The sequence below is a fragment of the Balaenoptera acutorostrata genome, chromosome 3, assembly GCF_949987535.1.
Source record: "Balaenoptera acutorostrata chromosome 3, mBalAcu1.1, whole genome shotgun sequence".
Taxonomy (NCBI): Eukaryota; Metazoa; Chordata; class Mammalia; order Artiodactyla; family Balaenopteridae; genus Balaenoptera; species Balaenoptera acutorostrata.
The window spans coordinates 3,420,232-3,444,069 of NC_080066.1; the positions used below are offsets into that span (position 1 = coordinate 3,420,232).

The 23,838-nt window shown below is 49.6% G+C and overlaps 2 long non-coding RNA genes across 2 annotated transcripts; one reads left to right on the forward strand and one right to left on the reverse strand.

Annotated features, from left to right (window-relative positions):
- The first annotated feature begins 12,667 nt into the window (after nucleotides 1-12,667).
- LOC103013760 (uncharacterized) lies at nucleotides 12,668-13,787 on the forward strand. The gene is made up of 2 exons (XR_451559.2): nucleotides 12,668-12,963; nucleotides 13,549-13,787. It is a non-coding gene; the product is annotated as an uncharacterized LOC103013760 (long non-coding RNA).
- Nucleotides 13,788-14,703: 916 nt separating this feature from the next.
- LOC130707689 (uncharacterized) lies at nucleotides 14,704-16,846 on the reverse strand. Its single transcript, XR_009007705.1, has 3 exons — nucleotides 16,734-16,846; nucleotides 15,166-15,242; nucleotides 14,704-14,931 (listed from the first exon to the last, which is right to left on the reverse strand). It is a non-coding gene; the product is annotated as an uncharacterized LOC130707689 (long non-coding RNA).
- Nucleotides 16,847-23,838: the final 6,992 nt, after the last annotated feature.

The following is a 23,838-nucleotide window of genomic DNA, read 5'->3' on the forward strand; positions in this document are numbered from 1 at the left end:
GTTCAGGGTCTTGGCAGACTTCCCTTGCTCGGCTGTACTGAGGGCCCAGCTCAGTGCTGGCTGTTGGCTGGGGGCACCCCCGGGGCGCTAGAGGCTGCCCACAGTTCTTTGACATGCGAGCTTCTCCAACACGGCTGCATCTTTCATTAAGCTCATAAGGAGAGTCTCTAGCCCCTGTTTGCTAAGAGGGAGTCTTGTGTAATGTAACCTAATCATAGGAGTGATGTTTTGTTACCTTTATCATATTCTGTAGATAGAAGCACAGGTCCTGCTCACCCTCAGAGGGGGATCATACGAGGTCATGGACACCAGGAGGCAGGGGTCACAGCAGCCACCCTGAAGTCTCTGCACCACACAGCCTCTAGCATTTTCCCCATCCCTTGAATCTGGGCTTTCCCTGTGACCTGCTTTGGCCAGTAGAAGGTGGCAGATGTGACCAACGGTCAGTTGCCAGCCTAGGCCTTGGGAGGCCTTGTCCTCTCTTTCTCTCTGAACCTTTCTAGGCTAGCATGAAAGCAAGCCCAGGTTAGCCTGCTGGAAGGTGAGAGATGCACGGAGCAGATTAGTCATCCTAGCACATGCAAAGGCCCTGAGGCCCAAGGATGTTTGACATGTGTGAAGATCAGACAGGAGGCCAGACTGAGGGAACAGTGGTAAGAAATGAGGCTGGAGAAAAAAAAAAAAAAGAAAAAAAAAAGAAATGAGGCTGGAGAAGCAGCTAGGAGCCTGAAAAGCCATGATGAGGACTTTGAGTTTTATTCTAAATGCATGATAACAACAAATGAACAAATGAGTAAACAAACACAGGAGTGAACGGTCAACCAGGGAGAAGGAAAGTGTGCATGGTACCTGGGCACCAGGTAACCTGATCTCTGTTGCTTTCTTTCCTGGCTCTGGATCCCCAGTGGGCATCAGATTAGCTCTGATATTGACTATTAACTTTATTATTATATATGTTATATCCCCAGTAACAGATTTATAATTATTTTTAGTGTTTGTCTTTTAAATATTATAGAAAATAAAAAAGAGAGTTACAAACCAAAATTGCAATAATGATGAAGTTTATGTTTGCCCATATATTTACCTTTATTGCAGATCTCATATCACTTTGCGCTACTGTCTAAAGTCCTTTCAACTTGAAGGACTCTCTTCAGAATTTCTTGTAGAGCAGGTCTAGTGGCAATGAACTCCTTCAGCTTTTGTTTATCTGAGAATGTCTTAATTTCTCCCTCATTTTTGAAGAACAGTTTAGCCAGATATATAATTCTTGGTTGACAATTTTTTTTCTTTCAGCATTTTAAACAAATTATACTCTTGCCTTCTGACCTCCATGACTTCTAATGATAAATCAGCTAAATATCTTATTGAGGATCCCTTGTATGTGACAAGTTACTTTCCTCTTGCTGTTTTCAAGATTCTGTCTTTGGCTGTCGACAGTTTGATTATGTGTCTCAGTATGGATTTCTCTGGGTTCTTCCTACTTAGAGTTATGAAGCTTCTTGAATTCATGTCTTTTTTCAAATTTGGGACGTTTTCAACCACTATTTCTCCATATAATCATTCTGCCTCCTTCTCTGTCTCTTCTTCTGAAACTCCCATAAGGCATAAGTTGTTCCACTTAATGGCATTCCACAAATCCCCTATGGTCCGTGCATTTTTATTCATTCTTTTTCCCTGCTTCTCAGACTCAATACTTTTATTTTTTTATTTATGTATTTTTATAATTTGTTTTTATTTTTGGCTGTGTTGGGTCTTTGTTGCTGCGTGTGGGCTTTCTCTAGTTGCGGCAAGCGTGGGCTACTCTTTGTTGCCGTGCGTGGGCTTTCTCATTGCAGTGGTTTCTCCTGTTGCGGAGCACGGGCTTTAGGCACACGGGCTTCAGTAGTTGTGGCTCGCAGGCTCTAGAGCTCAGGCTCAATAGTTGTGGTGCATGGGCTTACCTGCTCCGCGGCATGTGGGATCTTCCTGGGCCAGGGATTGAACCTGTGTCCCCTTCATTGGCAGGCAGATTCTTAACCACTGCGCCACCAGGGAAGCCCTCAGACTCAATACTTTTAATCATTCTATCTTCAAGTTCACTGATTGTTTTTTCTGTTTGTTCCAATTTGTTGCTGAACCCCTCTAGTGAATTTTTTATATAAATTATTGTACTTTTCTGCTCAAAAATTTTTGTTTGGTTCCTTTTTATAATTTCTCTCTCTTTGTTAATATTCTCATTTTGTTCACATATGGATTTCCTAATTTCCGTTTGTTCTTTGTCCATGTTTTCCCTAGAGAGTTGGTTTAAAGTCTTTATCTAGTAATTCTGATGCCTGGGTTTCTTCAGGGACAGCTTCTGTCAATTAATTTTGTTCCTTTGAATGGGCCATGTGTTCCTGACTCTTTTTATGCCTTGTAATTTCTTTTGTTGTTGTTGAAAATTGTGCATTTGACTACTATAATGTGGTAACGCTGGAAATCAGATTCTACTTCTTCCCCTTCCTCAGGGTTTGCTGGTTTCCTCTCTCCTTTCTCTTCCTTCCTTCCTTCCTTCCTCCCTCTCTTCCTATGGTTATTGTTGAAGGCTATAGTAGTACATTTATGATACTTTTCCAAAATATTTTTGCAAAGATTATATGCCTTATCACATGTAATCTCTGAAGTTTCTATTTCTTTTGCTTGTGTTCGGCTAGGATCTTGACAGAGATTTCCTGAAATGCCAGGAGCTCAAACAAACAAACAAAAACACCAAAAGAAGACTCCAAAATGAGAGAACAGCCACCTTTCCTAGTCTTTGCAGACTGGCTCTGTTCTAGGGACACTCCTTTACCACTTACCTAGGCTTCCTTTGAGCCTAAGGATCAGCCCAATGTAAATGCTTAAGTTCTTCTCAGGATTTTTCTGAGCATGTATCTTCCCTGAATATGCACATGTGTTTCTAAATTCTCCTGAATACAAGGCTACTTTTAAATGTCCTAATTTCCAAAAGCATCTAACTTCAGCTTCTCCTCCTGACCTTAGATGGTCTACTGTATGTCTCCACCCAGATATCTTTCAGTTTGTAGTTGCCTTGTAGCTTTTACAAGCACTACCCACTTGCATTTCAAGTTGTGTGGAACAGGGACTAGTGGCTTGCATCATTCCTCCAGGTATGCCCTTTCCGGCTTGAGGGAGAAAACTGGAAACAGGTCTGCCACCTTCTCAAAACCAAAATCACCATTGTGCTGGGAGGGGTGAGGTGGGCTGGAGCTAGGGTGAGTAAAAATATCACATAATTTTCCCACCATTTTGAAAATGGATTTTTTTTGGAGGGCATTTTCTTGGTTGCTGTAAACATTTGACTATCTGACTATTTTCTAGAGCTCCTACAAAGTTGTTTAAGACAGCTTCCATTTCTTTTTGCTGTTGTTTGGGTGTGTGTGTGTGTGTGTGTGTGTTTCTGTGGGGAAATGAGAACTTGGAACTTCCTGGTCTACAATTTGCTGATGTCACTCTGTGCTACATGACCCTGGACACAGGTGCTGAGGACCTGAATCAGGCAGAGCAGCTGTCCTACAAATGGAAAGCAAAAAGCTAAGCTCACTACTGAATTCGACAAATATTTATTAAGTACTTACTATCTGCAAGGCACAGTTGCAGGTGCTGGCATCTAGAGCAGCAGCTGAAAAGGAGATGAGATACTTTTATTCATTTATTATTTCACATAGCAAACACTTACTGAGCTCCATCCATACACCAAGCACTGATGACACAGCAGTAAGTAATGTAAGCATCATCTCTGCTGCCACAGAGCTTGGGATTTAAGTAGACGTGAGTTCGTGCTAAACCATTAAAGAGTAGAAATTGGATGTATTACTGCCAAACCACTAGAGAAGAGAAAAATGGAAGGAAACTTGTCTTTAAAAATTCAGGAAAGGGGTGCTAGAGGGAAAGCACTGTAGTGAGGAGATATAGACCACTGCAGTGCCACATGGTGCAGGGTATGATAGCGGAGTACAAGGTGTGCGGGGGCTTCTCAGGGGCAAGTATAACTTGGCAGAGTCTTAAAGATGCACATGAGGTAATCAGGTGAGAGGTAGCAAAGGTGTTCTAGGCAGATGAAAAAATATGTGCAAAGACAGAGGGTAAAGACAGTGTGTGGCATATTTGAATATAACTAAAAGAAGTCCATTTGGGTCAGCTTTTTGAGATTTTAAGTAGTGAGAGCTGAACCAGGAAAGGAGAGTAGAACCGAGGTCATGCAGGATATTTTAAGCCACATAAAGCAGTTTAAAATTATCATAAGAGTGATGGGAGCCACTGAAGGGTTAATAAAGGAAGTGACATGAAAAGACGGGGATTTTAGAAAGCTGAACTTGGCTGTCTTGCAGATAATAAACCAGAGGCCAGTTAGGGGCTGTTGCAGGAATATACACAATAGATGGTGGTGCTGTCGACTTGGGTCGTGACGGTGAGAATAGAAAAAAGTGACTGGGGTGATTAGGAAATAAAAGACATATCTTGGAGATTGACTGGACTGAGAATTGAAGAAAAGGAAGAAGACAAAAATAAGTCCCAGGTTTCTGGCTTGAGCAACTGATGGATTGGGTGTTATTTACTGAAATCGTCTTAGGAGTTGCTGATGTCCTGCCCGGATCACTTTACGGGCCAGTGAACCTAACTGCGAACTACCAGAAAATTGTCCTCAGCCAAACGGGAGCCGGGAGCCACCTCACCCACGGAGTCACACCCCCCACCCCACTGCAGAAATCTGCAGCTAATGACCAACTGACAGGAGGGTGCAAAAGCCTGGCTCCTTTGCTTCAAGGTGGGATTGGTTCTGTGGTCCAGGCCATGCTCCAGGGCTACCCAAGAGATCAAGCTGTATCTGGGTCCCACGTGAGACCCCCTCCATGCCTTGGTCCGTTCCCGGCTCACCCTACTTCCCTTACACTCCCTTTCTCCTAAGAGTGCTCCCTCAGTAAATCCCAGTAACCCAAATCCCTGTCTCAGACTCTGCTTGAAGGATGCTTACCCTAAGACCGTTGGTACCAAGAATACTCTCCAGAGGAAATTCTAAAGATGCGATTCCGGAGTTGATCACTTGCCACCTAGCTGGCAGTGAGGACCCTCATCTCTGGTGGTCGAGTGGGAGTACTGAAAGACCTTGGCCTGATGTAGCCGTGTAATTGCTGAGACCTTCACCGGGGGGTGAGCTGAAAGGGAATACAGGTTGAAAGAGATGGACTTTATTGCAATATCTCTGGCACATGGGAGGTACAGGGCAAAGAGTAATTAAAGGACGGTGGGGTTGGTGGCCATTGCTGACCATCATTTGAGGCACTGAAAAGAGAAAATGACAGGCTTGAGGGAGATCAATGACTAATCCAAAGCAAACTGTGAGAGGCAGAGGCTTCCTTGGCACTGTTAAACAAACAAACAAAAACCGTCTCCTGGAGCCAGAAGGTAGACCAAGCTGAGAACCAAACTCAAGACTTTCAGAAAAGCGACTCTCTTCCATCCACGTCAGGGTCTGATACAGACTGGGAGGGACTGAGGGACTGAAATGGGGGAGTGGGTATTTCTGGGTGGCTGCATTTGAGAACCCTGAAGCTCCCAGATTCCCCTGAACCTCCTGAGTTTGCAGAAGCGGCCCCTCCACCTCGTTAAAGGAGAGCAGCCTTTCCTTGTGCGTTCTGCACAAGCCTCCAACGAGGCAAAAGCCGCCACAGTGACGACTGCTCTCTGAGGATCTCCCCTCTCCCCTTCTTGCTGGCCACCAGACCAATGACTAGGGTCAGGTTCAGGATAACCCATGTGAAGGGTCCTTTGCTGGGCCTGAGAAGGGGGGAGAATTCTATGCCAGAGGAGCCGCAGGAGTGGGTGAACGTGAACGGGCAGGAGCTGCAAGTGTGTGTGCCGGGGGTGCATCTGAAGAATGCCGGGTCACGGAGGCAAGACTCCGAGTCAGGGCACGTTTATTAATACGGAACCATTCTCCTGGAACAAGGATTTCACATCATGGGCAAGGGCCTAGGGGCGGGATGAGAGAGGGAAGTCCCGATGGCTCTTACAAGCTTGGAAAAAGCAACACCAGGATCATTGTGCTCAACCATGGAAGGAGGGATCAAAAGGCTGGAGACATGGATGCACTAGGACTAACCTAGTGTGAGACCAGACACACCAGCTGACTTTCCCTCAGAAGGGCCTGGAGGACAAACATCTGCCCAGGTGCTGAGGACAGCACTGGGAGAGCTGAACCACCATCATTAAGATGCTTCAGTCAGTGGCGACCCCTCTGTAGTCTGGGGCTGATGATAAGAGACGCGGTTTAGTCTGGGCTTTTCGGTGGTAATGAGGATGATACTGGACCCTAGAATATCAAAGGCCAGGGGCAGCACTTAACCGTGAGAAACAGGATAGGCACAATTATTGTAACGGGCAGCAAAGGCAGAATGGCAACCAAGGACCCGGACCTGTGGTGAGCTGTGGGCATGACTATTAGAACATGGTGCTCCCAAAGGCAAGATGGATGGGCAAGCAGCAAAGTCACTGCCTGGTACATACGGGTGAGCAAAAGAGGCCGAGCATAATAAGCACCAGGATGTCAGGAGCCCCGGTGGAAAGCCACAGTCCTTTTCCCAGTTTCCAGATCTGAGCCAGTCTTCAGACCCACATCCATCAACTAAAGGAAAGGTTGGGTCACTCGTGACGCCTCACTCTTTCCTCCAAAGGAACGTACGACCATTTACCCAGATACCCATACAGTGGGGAAAGGAGACTGCCCAGATCTTCTGAGGACTGTTGGATACAGGGTTTGAAATGATGGGGACCCAAAGTACCATTATGGCCCCTGTTAGATTAGTGTCATATGATGATCTAGTAATAAAGGGCTCCTGATCCATGTACGCCTCACTGTGGTCCACAAACCCACCTGTGGTCATTTTCCTGCTTCCCAAATGTACAACGGGAATGGATATTAGAAGCTGACAGGGCTTCCCTGGTGGCGCAGTGGTTGAGAATCTGCCTGCCAATGCAGGGGACACGGGTTCGAGCCCTGGTCTGGGAAGATCCCACATGCCGCGGAGCAACTAGGCCCGTGAGCCACAACTACTGAGCCTGCGCGTCTGGAGCCTGTGCTCCGCAGGGGGAGAGGCCATGACGGTGAGAGGCCCGCGCACCGCGATGAAGAGCGGCCCCCACTCACCGCAACTGGAGAAAGCCCTCGCATAGAAACGAAGACCCAACACAGCCAAAAGAAAGAAAGAAAGAAAGAAAGAAAGAAAGAAAGAAAGAAAGAAAGAAAGAAAGAAAGAAAGGAAGAAAGACGTTGACAGAAACCTCACTGGTTCCTTGATCTATAGAGTAAACCCTAGGATAGTAAGAAAACTCAAGTACTAATAGGAGATATATCTATTTATATCTATCTATCTATCTACCTATCTATCTATCTATTATATATCTATATCTAAAAGATTTATTATAAGGAATTGGCTTACCAATTTTGGGGGCTGAGAAGTCCCAAGACCTGCAGTCAACAAGCTAGAGTCGGGGGACTTCCCTGGTGGTCCAATGGTTAAGACTTTGCCTTCCAATGCAGGGGGGCAGGTTTGATCCCTGGTCAGGGAGCTAAGATCCCACATGCCTCGTGGCCAAAAAACCAAAACATAAAACAGTAGCAATATTGTCACAAATTCAATAAAGACTTTAAAAAATGGTCCACATCAAAAAAAAATCTTTAAACAACAACAACAAAAACAAGCTGGAGTCCCAAGAGATCTGACGGTACAGTTCTGGCCTGAGTCTGAAGTTCTGACACCAGAAGAGCCAATGGTGTAAGTTCTAACCCAACAGACTCAAGATGAGCCACTGTTTCAGTTCAAGTCCAAAAGCAGAAAAAGACCGATGTCCCCACTCCACGGTCAGCAGGAGGAGTCCCTGGTCACTCACAGAGGGGTAGCCCTTTTATTCTCTTCAGGTCTTCCTGGGATCAGATGAGGCCCACGCATATTAGGAAGGGCCACCTGCTTTGTTCAGTGTATTCAAATGCTGATCTCATCCAGAAACACCCTCACAGACACACCTGGAATCACGTTTGACCCAATATCTGGGCACCCTGTCAAGTTGACACATAAAATTAACCATCACAGTCACCCAGCTGGTAAGTGGTGGATTCAGGACCAGAACTCCATGTTCAGAGCGATATGAAGATCTCAAGCTACAGGGAAATATCTGAGCTAGAGAGAGAGGTTGGGGAGTTGTTGACATGGTGGTGGTCACCGAAGCCACATGAGGAAATGAGCCAACCAAGGAGAACATGGGGTTTGTAAAGAGAAGATGGCCTGGACCCAAAACCTGGGGATTCGCAGCATCCAGGTGATGGGCTGAGCCGAGGGCACTAGGGCAGGATGGCCGGAGAGGTAGAAGGAAATCCAGGAGAGAAGCTAAGGGGAGGCATGTTGGGAGGAAGAGGGGCTGTGATGGGGTTAAACAGGACTCGGGTATGGCGAGGGCCACAGAGTGTCCTGGGGACAGAGGGAACTTGGCGGGGGCCATTCCAGGGAGGCAGACACTAGCTTGCAGTGACTGAGGAACCCAAGAGCGTAAGGCAGGCTTGCGGGTATGTACAGGGGGAAGCAGGAGAAGGCTAAGAGCTGGAGACAGTCACTGGCAAAGGTTTATCAGTTTGTCTTTAAGATGGAGAGACCTCAGCATTTTGAGTTAGTGGGATGTGAGACCAACCAGGCTACCAGTCACGCCGGGGAGGGAACCTCCGAGAAACGGGATAAGCCCAGGCTTGGAGTCGAGTCCTGCTCTCCTATTCACTCCTTGGGCAGATGATTTTGCGTCTCCAGGCTTCATTTCTGTAACAGCCGACATCAAAATCCTGTTGAGATGAAGTCACAAATGCATGTGAAGTCACTGGACCAATAATCATTGCGATTTCCAAATATAAAAGGCCAAAGAGATGGCTGAATGAAAGATACTCCCAAGCTTTTTGATCCCAAGAGTCTGGGAAATAGCGGCATGGACGGCTGAATCAGGGAAAACCCAGCAGGAAGAGCTCCGGAGAAAAAAGAATGACAAGGTTGGTTTATGCAGGCTACCACTCGGGTCATGACAGAACGTCAAAAGTGGAAACACCTACAGATAGGCGGAGTTGGGGACCAGATGTGGGAGAGAATTCAGGGCTGGAGAGAGAGTGTTGGCTCCCCCAGGTGAGAGGCGAGAGGCGAGAGGCGAGTCAACAGGGGCCTGTGTTATGCCTAACAGAATCGCAGAGAACACCCACAGCTGCCCTGCATTTAGCCACGACTTTGTGTCAGGCCCTTTACCTACAATACCTTCAACCCTCGGGATTAATCTGCACTTTACAGTTGAGAAAATGGAGGCTCAGAGAGATCACCCAACTAATAGATGACACAGCCCCGAATCAGACAGTCACTCTGGCTCCCAAACCTGCATCCTTTCCACTATCTCACGCCGCCCCAGAGGATGGAGTCTCAGGGGAGAACTATGTTTAGGAGACGAAGGACTACAGCCCACCGGACAGAAGGACAGGGAGCGGGTGTGCTGTTATTACCGAGGCCAAGGAAGGATCGTTTCAAGATGGTGGAGGCGGGAAACAGCGCCAGACACTGCAAAGGGAGGAGAGAGAGTGAGAAGAGGAAACCTACTCAACGTGGTGAGCGGAGGGTTCCTAGGGACTGTGGACCATAGGAGGGGGCTAGTCGGTAAAAACAAAGGTGCTGCATAGGAAGGCGCTGGACCCCATCCTTCCCAGGTCCCCACAACGGTGCTGGTGGGGAGGGGAAAGAAGCGAGCTGCCAAGGCAAGCAAGCTGGGGCGGGGGGGGGGGGGGAGAGGAGGAGGAGGGGGGGAAGGGGAGGGAGGGGGAGGGGAGGGGGAGGGGCGGGGGGAAGGAGAGGGGGAGGGGCGGGGGGAAGGAGAGGGGGAGGGGAGAGGAGGAGGAGGAGGAGGAGGAGAAGAAGAGGATTGAGCAGGTGAAGAGGATGAGGACGCATCTCCACGGACTGTGGGTGCGGTGAGGCCCTTGAATGCGGAACTCGCGGCCAAGGTCCACATCTTCCCTTCCTCCGGTGTGTCTGCCCTCCTTCCTCTCTGGCTCCTCCTTCTCTGTGTCCCTTAGGGGGTCTGCTTTCTTCTGCCTGTCCCTACAGCCTACACCTACAGAGGGCCGTTCCACCGTGGGCACTGCAGGAGGCTAATCAGGGAAGTCAAAGCCAAGGCCCTTGTCCTCACGCAGCTCTCAACTCCACTGGGGACACTAGCTCTCGAATGTGACAACCAGAGGCCACACACCAAAGGGAGTATGTGTCTGGCCCAAGATTCCTCCCACCGCCCCGAATGCTGTCAACTTCTGGACAGTCGGGACTTGAGCTCCCGACGAGCTGGGCCAGCATCTGTGCGTGTCTGCATGCGGTGGCGGCAGCAGAAGCCGCGAGGGACGCTGACCGCCCAGACTGCGTGTGCAGCTGGAGAATAAAAGGGGCACAGGACAGAACGCTAGGTAGCATCAGCCTGTAGGGGGCAGGCAGGAGAAAGCGGACCCCCTGATGGACACGAGGAGGAGGAGCCAGGGAGGAAGGAGGGCAGACACACGGGCGGAAGGGAAGGTGTGGACCGTGGCCACGAGCTCCTCATTCAAGTGCCTCATCGCACCCACAGCCCGTGGAGACGCGTCCTCATCCTCTTCACCTGCTCAATCCTCTTCTTAACAACGGTCTCACCCCGCTTGCCTTGGCGGCTCACTTATTTCCCCTCCCCTCCAGCAACAGATCCAGCCTGATTTCCTCTTTCCTGCCTCATTTTCTAAAATCCACAGGCCAGGGAGTTCCCCGGCGGTCCAGTGGTTAAGACTCCACCTTCCAATGCAGCGGGCAGGGGTTCGATCCCTGGCTGGGGAACTAAGATACCATGTACCGCATGGTATGGCCAAAAATTGTTTTTAAAAATTCAAAAATTAAAAAAAAATTAAATCCACACGCCAGGGAGTGTCATCCATGTGGGCAAAGCAAGGCTCTGGACTCCTCCCTCCCTCCCCCCACCCCTCCACTTCCGCCTTCCTGCTGCCTCTCACCTGCCGTAGGTCAGGAGAGGACGAGCAGAATTCCGGTGCTGGACCGGCCTCAGGCTGGGTGCTCCGCCACAAAAGGCTTCAGCTGCCACCGTGCCTGAAATGCCAACATTATCACCAGTTCCTTCGGTGAAGAGTTCTTGGTGCCTGTCTTCAAACGTAAACATGCTTGGAAGAGTAACTAACAGCCTTTGTCTCTAACACTGTGGAGAAAATCATGAGAAGACCTCTTTGATGTGTCTTGGAGAATCAAACACCTCGGACGCCTGGGGCAGGGGCGGGGGTTGGCACCAAGAGATGGTTTAGGGAGCAGAGAGGGAAGGTGGAGGGGCTGATGAAATCTTAACCCATTTTGCAATTTTGTCCTGGATTAACCTCGTCCCTTGGTTTGGGTTCGGGCAAGGGGCAATCATTCATTTGTAACTGAGGCTGTAGGTGCTCCAGCCATATCCCCTGGGCCTTCCTCAGCACTTACCCGCAGACGTTTTCCAAGTAACAGTGGAGAAAGTCAAACGATCTGGAGAGTTGATGCCCTGCAGAAACGAATGGGGGTCAAGTCTGGGGTGTTCTGCGTGGTCGCCCAGAGGGTCCCAGGCGGCACTGGACCCCACGGCCCCCAGCAGTTACACGTTCATTACTGACCCTTTGATTGCTGACCCTCAGAGCGCTTCCTGGATGGCCCCTGGAAGGAACTATTCACACACAAACTCTGTTTCAGGTCTTGCTTTGGGGGGGAATACAGACTGTATAAGGAATTTTTCCCTGTTATTCCTAAGACCTATTGGGGCGGGGCGGGGAGCGGGGGGCGGGAATAAAGTCCACCGGCTCTCAAAAAAAACCCACCCACGACCCATAATTTAGAAATATGCATCAAAATTTTAAATGCCCATATGTTTTGACCCAGTAATCCTACTTCTAGAAGTTTACCTTAAGGAAATTAACAGACTGGGTGCAAAAATGTATGCAGAAGGACGTTTATCATCATGCAGAAGAGTAAAAATGGGGAAGCGATTTAAATTTCCAGCAATAGCAAATTGGCTAATAAGTTATAGTAACCCTATGTTGCCATTAGAAATAACAGTGCAGATTTTTCTATATCTTTCTATGTCTTTGGTAAGTTAAGTGAAAACGCAGGCGACAAAACCTCATGGAATCTACTTTTGTCACTAGTACATCCCTAGGTGACCGTGTGGGCGTATCTGGAGGATGACAGCAGAATGTTAACAGTGGTTGGTCATCTTTGGGTGGAAAGATGGGGATTGTGGCTCATGTTCATGTCCTTCTTTACACCTTTCTGAACTAAAAAAATGCATTATGCTTTTTTAATGATTGATACAACTTTTAAAACTGAAAAAAAAAATTTGTCAAGAGAAGCCAATGGCCTCAGCCACGTAGAACTGAATTCCACAGCCAACCCCGCCTGTCCTCCCAACAGGAGCTACTGGTCTCATCGGCTAGGGAACTGGGGCAGACCCCCAGAAGGGAAGCATCCTCCTCAGCCGGCCGACGCTGGGCGCGGCCGCTCTAAGCCAGTCAGCCGACCCGGAGCCCGCGGGGCGGGGGGGGGGGGGCCTGCAGCGCGCGTCACGTGTCCGGCGTGTGTGGCCCCAGTTGACTCCGAGGAAACGCGCGCAGCCCAGCATCCAGGCTCGGTCGCGCCCCGCCTCCCTGCAGACACCGCCCTGCCCCCGCCCGCCTGGAGCCCCAGCTGGCACTCAGCGGGTCCCTTTCCAATTTGCGGCACATTCAGGAGTTCGGTATTCCCACGGGAAGAGCTCGTTGCCATGGCGATGCGAGCCTCCCAACCCCGGACCGCCCGGGAGGCCGAGTCCTCCCCCAGCACGGCCCGCCCCCGCCCGCTGGAGAGGGTCGCGGCGTGGGGGAAGGCGCGCCAATGACGGACCCAGGTGAGAGGGAAGGGGAGGACGGCCTGCTCGCGAGCCCCCTGGCCGCTCTGCCCTTTCCAGCCCCCTCGCGTCCAGGGGCAGATGCCACCTCTGGTTCTGGAGCGTCTGGGTGGGGATGTCGGACGCTCCGATTTCCTCTCAACGTCTTCCAAGAACGCCGGGGCATCTGTAAAAGTTTCTGGAACGCAGCACTCAGGAATGAAGCTTTAACCTCCGGCCCCCGCAGTCCGGACTGAAAAGTCGGGAGGGGCGAGGAGAGGGAGGAGGGGGAGGCGACCGGCCGGTCCCGCGCAGGCGGGGGGCAGGCAGGCGGGGCCTCCTGCGCGCGGTGCTGCGCGGCCCTGGAGGGGCCGGGGTCACGGGCGAGGCCCGGTCGGGGGACGGCGCAGCCACGCCCGGCGGCGACGCGGGGAGGGAGGGGGCGGTCACGTGCGCCGGCTCACCGGGGCTCCGCCCCCGCCCAGGCCCCGCCCACCTCCCAACCTCCCCTGGGCTCCTGGATGCCTCCCTCCCCAGGCAGCCGGGGGCTCTGGACTCGCAGGCCTCAGCGCCGGGAGGAGCCATGTCTCCTGTTACTCACCGCAGGTGGCTGCCCAGGGGAAAGCTGCAAGCGCATCACCGACTGGCCTGGAAAGCCTTTCATCTCTGCTCCAGCAGCAGCAGCTCTTTGATGAATTGTGTCTCGTGGCTTTGGGGCCTCCAGCCATACCGTGCTGTAAATCCCTGGGTGCCTGCTGGCTCCGATCTGGGGCTCCCCCTTCCCTCCTCCTGCTGCCTCAAGACTCAGGGACTTGCAGTCGCAATAAACCTTGATTTTTCCAAGAGTGTTTTTTTCCCCCTCCAGCCTCTCCGTGCACCCACCCACTCCTACACCTGACGTTTTCCTTCAACTGCACCCTGCCCCCCTTCAGGTCCACAGACACACAGGCCTCGTGCCTTCCCCTCCATCACCAGTCCAGTGAGAAGTCAGCTCACCCAAGAGGCAAGAGCACAGACGCCCCCGGCCAGCTGTCCACTCAGCCCAGGAGAGAGAGGCCACACCCAGCAGCAGGCCCCTGTGCAAAGAGCGCTTTTGCCAACCGCAGGCATCGTATTTCCCGAGTGAGCCACATGTAGAAAGGATTAGCTGTTTCACCCAATAAGCCCACATCTGTAGTTACATTCTAACAGGGATAAAACTACCCTGGTTATTAATCCTCCTGCTTTAGGATATAAGCTGATCACCAGCTGGGGTCAGGAAAAAAACCCTGCCCCACTCAAGCCAGCCTCCCCCCCCCCATCCTCACCTGCCCCATCTCCTGTGGTGCAGTGTTACACTTTTGTCTGCAAACCAAGTTCAAGGCCACCAACGGAGGCACCTCTGAGACAGGACAGCTCCAGTCTGTTCTGGAGAGGACATCCATTCAGTCACATGAGTACGTGTGAAGAATCTACTTCGGGCAAGACGTCAGTCCCCACTGTGGCAGAAACAAAGATGATTCCTGCACGGCCCTTGTCATTTCTATGCCAAGAAACGCTAAAGTGGGTGGCCACAAACTGTACATGGTTTCTGGGACTTCTTGCCCTGAGGCGCCCGGGGTGTATCAGGTGGCCTCGGGGAAACCAGCTGGGGTTTGGGTGGTATTTCCAAGCCTGCTGCCAGCAAGGAAGGGAGCTGTTTCCTCTGGCCTCCGCTGACGGGGCCTCTCCCTCCCGTGAGCAGCCAGAGAGGCCGGGGCAGCTGTGTTTCCTTCTCTGATTCATTCTCTTCAGACCTCATAACTGCAGGCACTGGACACTTCCAGAAGTCTCCATTTCCCTGGGTGGGACCCACAGGAGTGATGCAGGTTGAGAGCCAGGACTTACTCTTTCCAGATCACCAGGCCTGGAAGCCACAGTGAAGTGACATCCCTGGGAGGCCATAATCCCCAGTCACTCAGACCTGGCTGAGGATGGGCTGACCACGTGATCCAGCATCCAAATCGGGACCTGTCCGTAATGAGAAGAGGTGCCGTGGATAATTACATGGGACTTTCCTGAGCAAACCAGGATGCGTTCACCTAACCTGAGGGGTCATCTCCGCTGGGAAGGGCCATGACCAGGACACCACTGAGACTCGACAGTGTCAGCCCCTCCCTGATGATGTCCCTGTGTCCCCTTCTGTGGACAGGTCTCCACCTGCCCCAGCCCTCCCCCTCTCCTCTGCTCCTCTGCCCCCTGTACCTGAAGCACCTGCATTTCCACTCTCCAGCGTTGGATCAGCCCAACCATCTGTTTTTATTGGTACTGGGTCCGGGATGCTGGGAGATTAAATAGAGATTGTGATCAATAATGTTCGTCAAGTGAATAAATCTGGGTTGACCCCATTGCACAGTTAGGCTTTCTACCCTTGACTGCTTCTCCACGTCGCTCTGTTGTCCTGCTGGCTTTCTCATTTCTCACGGTAGTGTTCCAAACCTTCTCTAGCCCGAATCCCCATCCACCCCCGATTCTTGCCAGATGCCCCAACTTCCCTGAGAACAAAAAACAAAAACAAAACAAACTTGAGATGCGAACCTGTCAGACTTTCTAAGCTCCCCTCCACCTCTGAACTACACGGATCGACGGACGCCCCTCTTCAGGGAGGACTGCCCCTCCTTCCCCCCATCTGCGTGGTCCCCACAGGGGCACGTGCTCACGTCCGGCCACCTCTGCACAGCCTTGCACAACCTACTGACCCTGGTTGGACTCCTACAGACTCAGGATGGACCAGTGAGAAACTTTCCCTAGAATTCTGGGTTTGGGGCCGAGAGGGTCAGTCTAGTGCCTCTCCTGTGGCTGTAGCCTCAGCCTCATTTCCCACCAAGACTGAAGAAGCCTGAAGAACCTGCAGGGGCCAGGAGAAGAATGAGGAGGATGCGGAGGGGGCCTGAGAGCCAAGTAGGGAGAGTCTGGAACATTCCCGAAGCTCCTGAGGCCCAGCCATGCTTCTGTTGTTGTTCTGTTTTTGTTTTTGTTTTTTAACTTAACTGATTTAAGTTGGTTTCTCTTAAACAGACTCACAGACTTAGAAAACAAACTTATGGTTACCAAAGGGGAAAGCTGGGGGGGGGGGGAGGATAAATTAGGAGGTTGGGATTAACATATACGCACGACTATATATAAAATAGATAATCAACAAGGACCTACTGTATAGCACAGGGAACTCTACTCAATATTCTGTAATAACCTATAATGGAAAAGACTGAAAAAGAATAGGTGTATGTATGTATAACTGAATCACTTTGCTGTACACCTGAAACTAACAACATTGTACATCAACTCCAATATAAGATTTTTTTAAATAAAAATAAAGAATAAATTGGTTTCTCTCACTTATAATCAAAGGCCTCTTATGTAACGCAAGCTGTTTCTCTCACTTATTATCAAAGGCCTCGTATATAACGCAAGCTGCTTTTCCCTCCTGTCTCTGACTTATTTCCTCCTCAATTCAGTCCCCACGCTAGCCATGCTTGTTTTATCAGTCACATCACTTCTCTTGAAACTTCAGTCGTGTTAGTTACAAATATGCTCATCTCCCTAACCCAAAAGTAAATAAATAAGCAAAGGATCCAGAAGCTTCTGTCCCCTTCCCCTCTACTCTGGCCAATTCCATTTTCTCACCTCCTGCTTCGCACCCAATCTACTGCGTGCTCTGGCTCCCTCCCTCCTTCCCTCTTTCCCGATGAGCCCTGCAAACCTCGTCCACCTGCTAGCCTCGTGCTGCTTGTCTGCAGACCTGGCGTCAGCAGCCACCTTGTCTTGAAACTCACACTTCTCTTGAGGCTTTTCCTCCTGGTTCTTCTTGCTCTTAACACAGAGAAGCTTGACCTGCAGAAGTGGTACCAGGATCTAAAGCTCTAGACTTTTCCAACCTTCCTCTCATCCCGTAAACATGCAACTGCCCTGTGCCCGCTCTTCCGGTGCCCTGCAAAGTGAGGCTGACTCATCTCAGGGAACAGCTGGAGTTGAGGTGGTGATGGGCGAGTCATTTCGCTCTTGTGATAACGCTCTCAAACGTGGATTACAGTGGAAGGGGATGGGGGGCAGGAATGGGGTGGAAGGGGGGCTAAAGATGTATTACCGAGATTCTAAACATTTTTATGACATTTAAGGTTTTATTTTCACTTTCATGTTAATCTGTGCTTGATGGTGTGTTTCAATTTACCACCCCATTGGCACCAAGTAATCACCAACCTTTAGTGCAGTATTTCATAGGTGAAATGTATGTTCAGTGTTTCAGAAACTTTCTGCTTCTAAAGTGACTCCCTTTCTCCCTCAGATTGGAAAGGACTGACTCAAGGGATAAGCATCTTTGAAATGTGAAAGCTGTCTCTGTTCCTAGCGACACCAGATGGAAAAGAAGATCTCAGTCCTGCCCTCAAAGATTCATAGGTTCATTAGAAAAACAACACACGCACACTTGAAAAGTTAATTATAAGCATAAAGCAAGAATGTGAGACATGTCACACGTGGTGTATTATAGGGTGATGCAGACAGCACTTTCCACGGGAGATCAGAGGCGGGAGAGCTTTCCCTGTGTGGGAATAACCAACCAAGGCTTCCTCGGTTGGTGGCACTACTGGTCTGGGAGGTGAGTGGGAGCCTTAGATGCAAAGTAAGAATAATGGAGGAAAAGAAAGAGAGAGGGATGCTTGGTGCAAAGAAGTCCAAGAGCCTGCAAGGTCTTGAGCCTGGGGTCAAGATCAGGCTGGACTGAATGGAGGGTTCTTGTGGGGACACAACAGACAACGCTTGCTTACCTTCCATCAAGCTGAGCACATACCCAGGCCATCAACATGGCCAGGACGCCCACCATTTTTGTTTAAGAATTTCTTATTTGATATTTTAAAAACAGCATCAAGAAGACATTATGGGGAAAATCGGAACAGAATTGGACTTCCTTATATTTGTGTTATGGTTTTTAATAGCATTGTCCATTCTCCTTCTTTGGAGGGTAGAGGTGGACACTACCAGTGGCTAGGTCCTCCAAAGGTCTAATGCAGCCTTTCAGGAGAAAATTAAGTTGAGGCCATGTTTTGGGCGACTTGAATTCCAAGTGCGGCAGCTAGACTCTGCATGTCTTGATGTGCAGAAGGTCCAAGGGCAATGACTGCCTCAAATTCTCTGGGGCTCTATGAGTTACTCACCAAGACTAATTCGGGGTTTCAGATCCTTTGTTGCACGGTGCACATTTCCAGGGCTACACACGTGAGAGGTTTCTTCATGGCAGTGATTATACCTCTTCGTTTCATTGCCATTGTTGTTTGGCATTGGCTGGAAGACAGAATGTCTCCTCTAATGCAAAGCCTTTCTTGCAGAATATTCCCTAAAACAACCAAGGAGGTTTATTGCTTTTATTAACTTGACAGTCTGGAGACAACCGTTTTTCAACTTTCTCATCCTTCTGGGTTAGTCGGACACTACCTTGCTGTTGTCACCTGTACCCACCCCGTGCTTGGGACAGTGACGATCTGGTCATAGGATGCCGTGAGTCACAGATATTGTGAAATGAGTGACTGAATGAATAAATGAACAATTAAGGAGGATTCATGCTAAGAGAAGGTATCCCAAACGTGGCACTGAGAGGGAGGTTGGGATAGATGATTGCTAGGTCTCTTCCAAGTGCAAGAACTCTCCTTAGACTGGGGAGGGGTTGAGGGAGGACATTCAATTCTCTAATAGATCTCAAGAGAGGTCCACTCTCAGTCCCTTCCCTAGAGCTCTCTTGGAAAGATCCCATCACCCTTGTCAGTAGTCTATTTCAGTTTCTCCGAGTCTCAGGGAAGGAAGTTCTTTCTAGTGGCCAACTAGAAGTGCCCGGCCTCATGTGTGGCCCGGGGCTGGGGCCTTAATGGGAGCCCCAGACCAGAGACAGCTGGTCTCACAGGCAAAAGAAGGGGGATGCCATAAACTGGGGTGAGGAAAGGAGATGGGAAGTAGTGAAAGCAGCCTCCTGAAGGCTTCTGGAGGACAGAGCAGGGTGCCACTCCCAGCCTATCCCAGAAGTTCAACAATCCTCACCACGAGTGGAATCTCCATCCCTCGCTGCCCCTGGATCACCGTGTGGGGTGGAGTGCAGTGGGTGGGTGTGCGCGCCTGCACGCATTTAAATACGGAGAATTCTTTTTCCTTGAGAAATGTTTGTGTATGTCCAGCATTTAACATACGGTATTTCATAAATGTGTGTTAAATGAATAGAACTAACATTCATTGCACTTCTACTGCTTCTCAGTGTTTTATAGGAATGATTTCATTTAATCCACCTAATCATCCTATGACCTTTTAAAATCCCTCTTTCATGGATGAAAAGAAAAAAAACCACTGAGGCTCAAATAAATGAAGTAACGTGTTCAGCTACTAAGGGACATATGTGTGGAGTGGAAGGAAAGAAGGGCCAGAGGGAAGAAAGGAACAAGAGAGGGAGGGAGGAAGATCTTAGAAACAGGCTGTCAGAAGGCTCAGAGAATTTCTTTTGAAAATCACTTTGACTCAACAAAAATGTGCCCAGCACACAGATCCCCTTTCAGTCCTCTTTACGCCAGGTGTTGAGTCCTGTGAAGAGCTGTGAAAACGAGCCCAGCCCCACGTGGGACTGAAAGGGAATAAACGACAGGGCAGGATTTTATTTATTTATTTATTTATTTAGTTTTGGCTGTGTTGGGTCTTCGTTTCTGGGCGAGGGCTTTCTCTAGTTGCGGCAAGCGGGGGCCACTCTTTCTCGCGGTGCGCGGGCCTCTCACTGTCGCAGCCTCTCTTGTTGCGGAGCACCGGCTCCAGACGCGCAGGTTCAGTAGTTGTGGCTCACGGGCCTAGTTGCTCCACGGCATGTGGGATCTTCCCAGACCAGGGCTCGAACCCATGCCCCCTGCACTGGCAGGCAGATTCTCAACCACTGCGCCACCAGGGAAGCCCCCAGGGCAGGATTTTAAATGAACGTCAATATGCCGCGAGCAGCCTTAGCGCTTTGGGCTGCAGACAGCGGGAAGGACAGACGCTGGGGCACTCGTCCAGGTTGCTGACTGTCGAGAAACGATCCTGTGAACCTCATACCAACCGGTTTTATTTGGAATAATAGCCATCGAAACCTTTGAGGGACTGAAGAGGAACACGAACGGGAAAATAAAGGTTAGATGACCTCCCAGCAGGACACAGTTTTGGCTGTGAGCTCCCCAGCAGCTTACGCAAGGAGTGAAAGCATCAGTTACAGGAGCTGTGGTGTTCACAGGGCAAAAGCGAACCCCCGGTTTAGAGGAAGCACAGCGCGTTCTCTTTGCTGAAACCTCAGATATTTTTGCCTTGCAAACATCCTCACCAGCGTCCCGCGACGTCGCAGTCTGTAGAGTTCACGTTTATGTCGCCGGACTCCATGCCGGTCGGTTCAGAGCCGCAGCCACGGGCAGCAGCATCCTCCGCGGGCAGCAACCCAAAGGCATCACGAGACACCGCTGGTCAGGAAGGGCCTTTGTTGCCGCGACCATTCCTACCGCTTCCTCGGGGCCGAAGCCCAAAGCGAGAGGAGCCGCCGTGGGCTTCAAAATGGAACGAAACTGAGTTATTTGTAGTGAGGTGGATGGACCTAGAGACTGTCCTACAGAGTGAAGTAAGTCAGAAAGAGAAAAACAAACACCGTATGCTAACACATATATATGGAATCTAAAAAAAAAAAAGGTTCTGAAGAACCTAGGGGCAGGACAGGAATAAAGACACAGATGTAGACAATGGACTTGAGGACATAGGGAGGGGGAAGGGGAAGCTGGGACGAAGTGAGAGAGTGGTGTGGACATGTATACACTACCAAATGTAAAACAGATAGCTAGTGGGAAGCAGCCTCATAGCACAGGGAGATCAGCTCGGTGCTTTGTGACCACCTAGAGGGGTGGGATAGGGAGGGTGGGAAGAGGGAGGGGATATGGGAATATATGTATACATATAGCTGATTCACTTTGTTATACAGCAGAAACTGACACACCATTGCAAAGCAATTATACTCCAATAAAGATGTTAAAAAAAAAAAAAGGCCACCCAGGGAGTCCCCACCAGAGGTTCCGTTCCCAATGGCCTGAGGCAGCCAGCCCCACCCAGGAACAGGAAGGATCCAGTCACCTGGACACAGCCCTGAACTGACCCAGGCAGAAAATGGCAAAGTGCTTCAGAGGTATTAGAAGGTGCAGATCAAAGGAAAGCAGCCTCCTCGAAGGGCTGTCTCCCACAGCTCCTTCCTGGACGGCACTGGGAACAGAAGTGCAAGGCCTCAGCAACCGGTCCATGGTCGCATCATGGCCCATTGTTCACAGCTGCTGGCTGGGGTCCTACAGACGTTAAAGATCAGATTTTGACTTTGGTTCCATTCAGATGGGCTGGACCTTTTGTACGTGCCCAGGATTTCTGAGTAAACGACACGGAGCAGCTCAGTTCATCCGCACTGACAGCCCCGAGGTGGGCGATTTTATTATTCACATTTTCACATTAGGAAATTGAGGCTCCAAGAGGGAGAGGCCCGAGAAACGTGCCTTTGCTGGGGATGGTGTTCGCTGGGATTCCTGCCGCCGCGGGGCTAAGTGCAGAGGTCCTCCAGTCTCTCCATTTCCCAGGTTGGTGAAGACAGGCTTGTTTGTGACTGCATTTTATATCACTCTTCCAATTCAAAAGAAAAAAGACTTGGCAAGCTATAAACAGAGCTCCCCACCACCCCCAAAAACTCGATCACTCGATCATGAAAATGTCCTTGATCACCATGCCAGAGGAAGTGACCGTCCCACCTCCCCTCCACCCTCCTTCCTTCCAGCCCAGGTATTTGTGGAGAATTTACCATGTCCTTACAAGTCCTAGCTATTATAAACACCGCTGCAATGAACACAGGGCTACATGTATCCTTTCGGACCATGTTTTTCTCTGGGTATGTGCCCAGGAGTGAGATTGCAGGATTGTATGGTAGTTCCATTTTTAGTTTTTTAAGGACCCTCCATACTGTTTCTCCATAGTGGCTGTATCATTTTACATTCTCACCAACAGTGCAGGAGGGTTCCCTTTTCTCCACACCCTCTCCAGCATTTGTTGTTTGCAGATTTTTTTGAATATGGCCATTCTGACTGGTGTGAGGTGATACCTCATTGTAGTTTTGATTTGCATTTCTCTAACAATTAGCGATGTTGAGCATCTTTTCATGTGCCTCTTGGTCATCTGTATGTCTTCTTTGGAGAAATGTCTGTTTAGGTCTTCTGCCCATTTTTGGATTGGGTTGTTTGTTTTTATGATATTAAGCTGCATGAGCTGTTTGTAAAGTCTGGAGACTAATCCCTTGTCGGTTGCATCGTTTGCAAATATTTTCTCCCATTCTCTGGGTTGTCTTTTTGTTTTGTTTATGGTTTGTACACACTGCTATATTTAAAACGGATAACCAACAAGGACCTACTGTAGAGCACAGGGAACTCTGCTCAATACTATGTAACAACCTAAATGGGAAAAGAATTTGAAAAAGAATAGATACATATATAGGTATAACTGAATCACTTTGCTGTACACCTGTAACTAACACAACATTGTTAATCAACTATACTCCAGCATAAAATAAAAAGTTAAAAAAAAAAAGGAATTTACCATGTCCTGTTCCCAGGGGTTCAAAGATGAGCATAAGGTAGTCCCCGCGCTCAAGGGCTCACGCTCTGTCGAGGAGACAGACCAACAGCTGGAGGGTCCCATGCCGGCAGGAAGGGCTAGCTCACGGACCACAGAGAGGGGGCCCCCAGGTGGGGGAGTACAGAGAGAAAGTGTCCCCTGCCCGAGATGGCACAATAATCTCTAACGTCCCGCCCAGGAGGCGGCTGAGCTGACCCAGCAGGGGTGCTGGGCTTGCACTGACTCACCCCCACTCTCAGCCCAGGGATGAAAGCCGGTGGCCCTCGTCTGCAGTGCTGGACTCGTACAAGAAACGTGAAGCTTGTGGTTCATCTCTCCCAGAGACCCGTTTAAAATGTGGTCCAAGCTTGGAACAGCGAAAAAACAGAACTCACTTAAATGCCCAACACAACATGTGGACTATTATCCACTGTACATCCATTTCCTGGAATATTAATCTCTCACTTTAAGTGATACCTGTTAAGACTGTACATCTGAAATTCTTCCGACAGGGACTTCCCTGGCAGTCCAGTGATTAAGACTCCGCGCTTCCACTGCAGGGGACATGGGTTTGATCCCTGGTCCGGGAAGATCCCACAAGCGACTAAGCCCATGTGCCACAACTACTGAGCCCACGTGCCGCAACTACTGAAGCCTATGAGCTCTAGGCCCACATGCCACAACTACTGAGCCCAAGTGCCGCAACTACTGAAGCCCACGTGCCTAGAGCCCGTGCTCTGCAACAAGAGAAGCCACTGCAATGAGAAGCCCGCGCACCACAACGAAGAGTAGCCCCCACTCGCTGCAAATAGAGAAAGTCCGCACACAGCAACGAAGACCCAACACAGCCAAAAAAAAAACAAAAAACAGTAAAGCTTCTGCAGTCATCCCCCTCCCCTTATCCAAAGAGGATACGTCCCAAGACCCCAGTGGATGCCTGCGAGAGTACCCAGCCCTGTATATACTATGTTTTTCCCTTACATACCTATGATAATGTTCAATTTATAAGTTAGGCAGAGTAAGAGATTAACAATAATAACTAATAATAATATAGAACAGTTATAACAATACGCTGTAATAAAGGTTATGTGAATCTGGTCTCTCTCTCTCAAAGCATCTTATTGTACAAATGTAATGCCTTTGCCACCTTAAGAAAGCACTTACCACACACTGTGGCTGTAACTTTTGCAGTCTGAGGTGCAACAGCGAAACTAGCAGGATTTTTTTTTTCCTTTTCACAATTTCACAGGTAGAAGATTC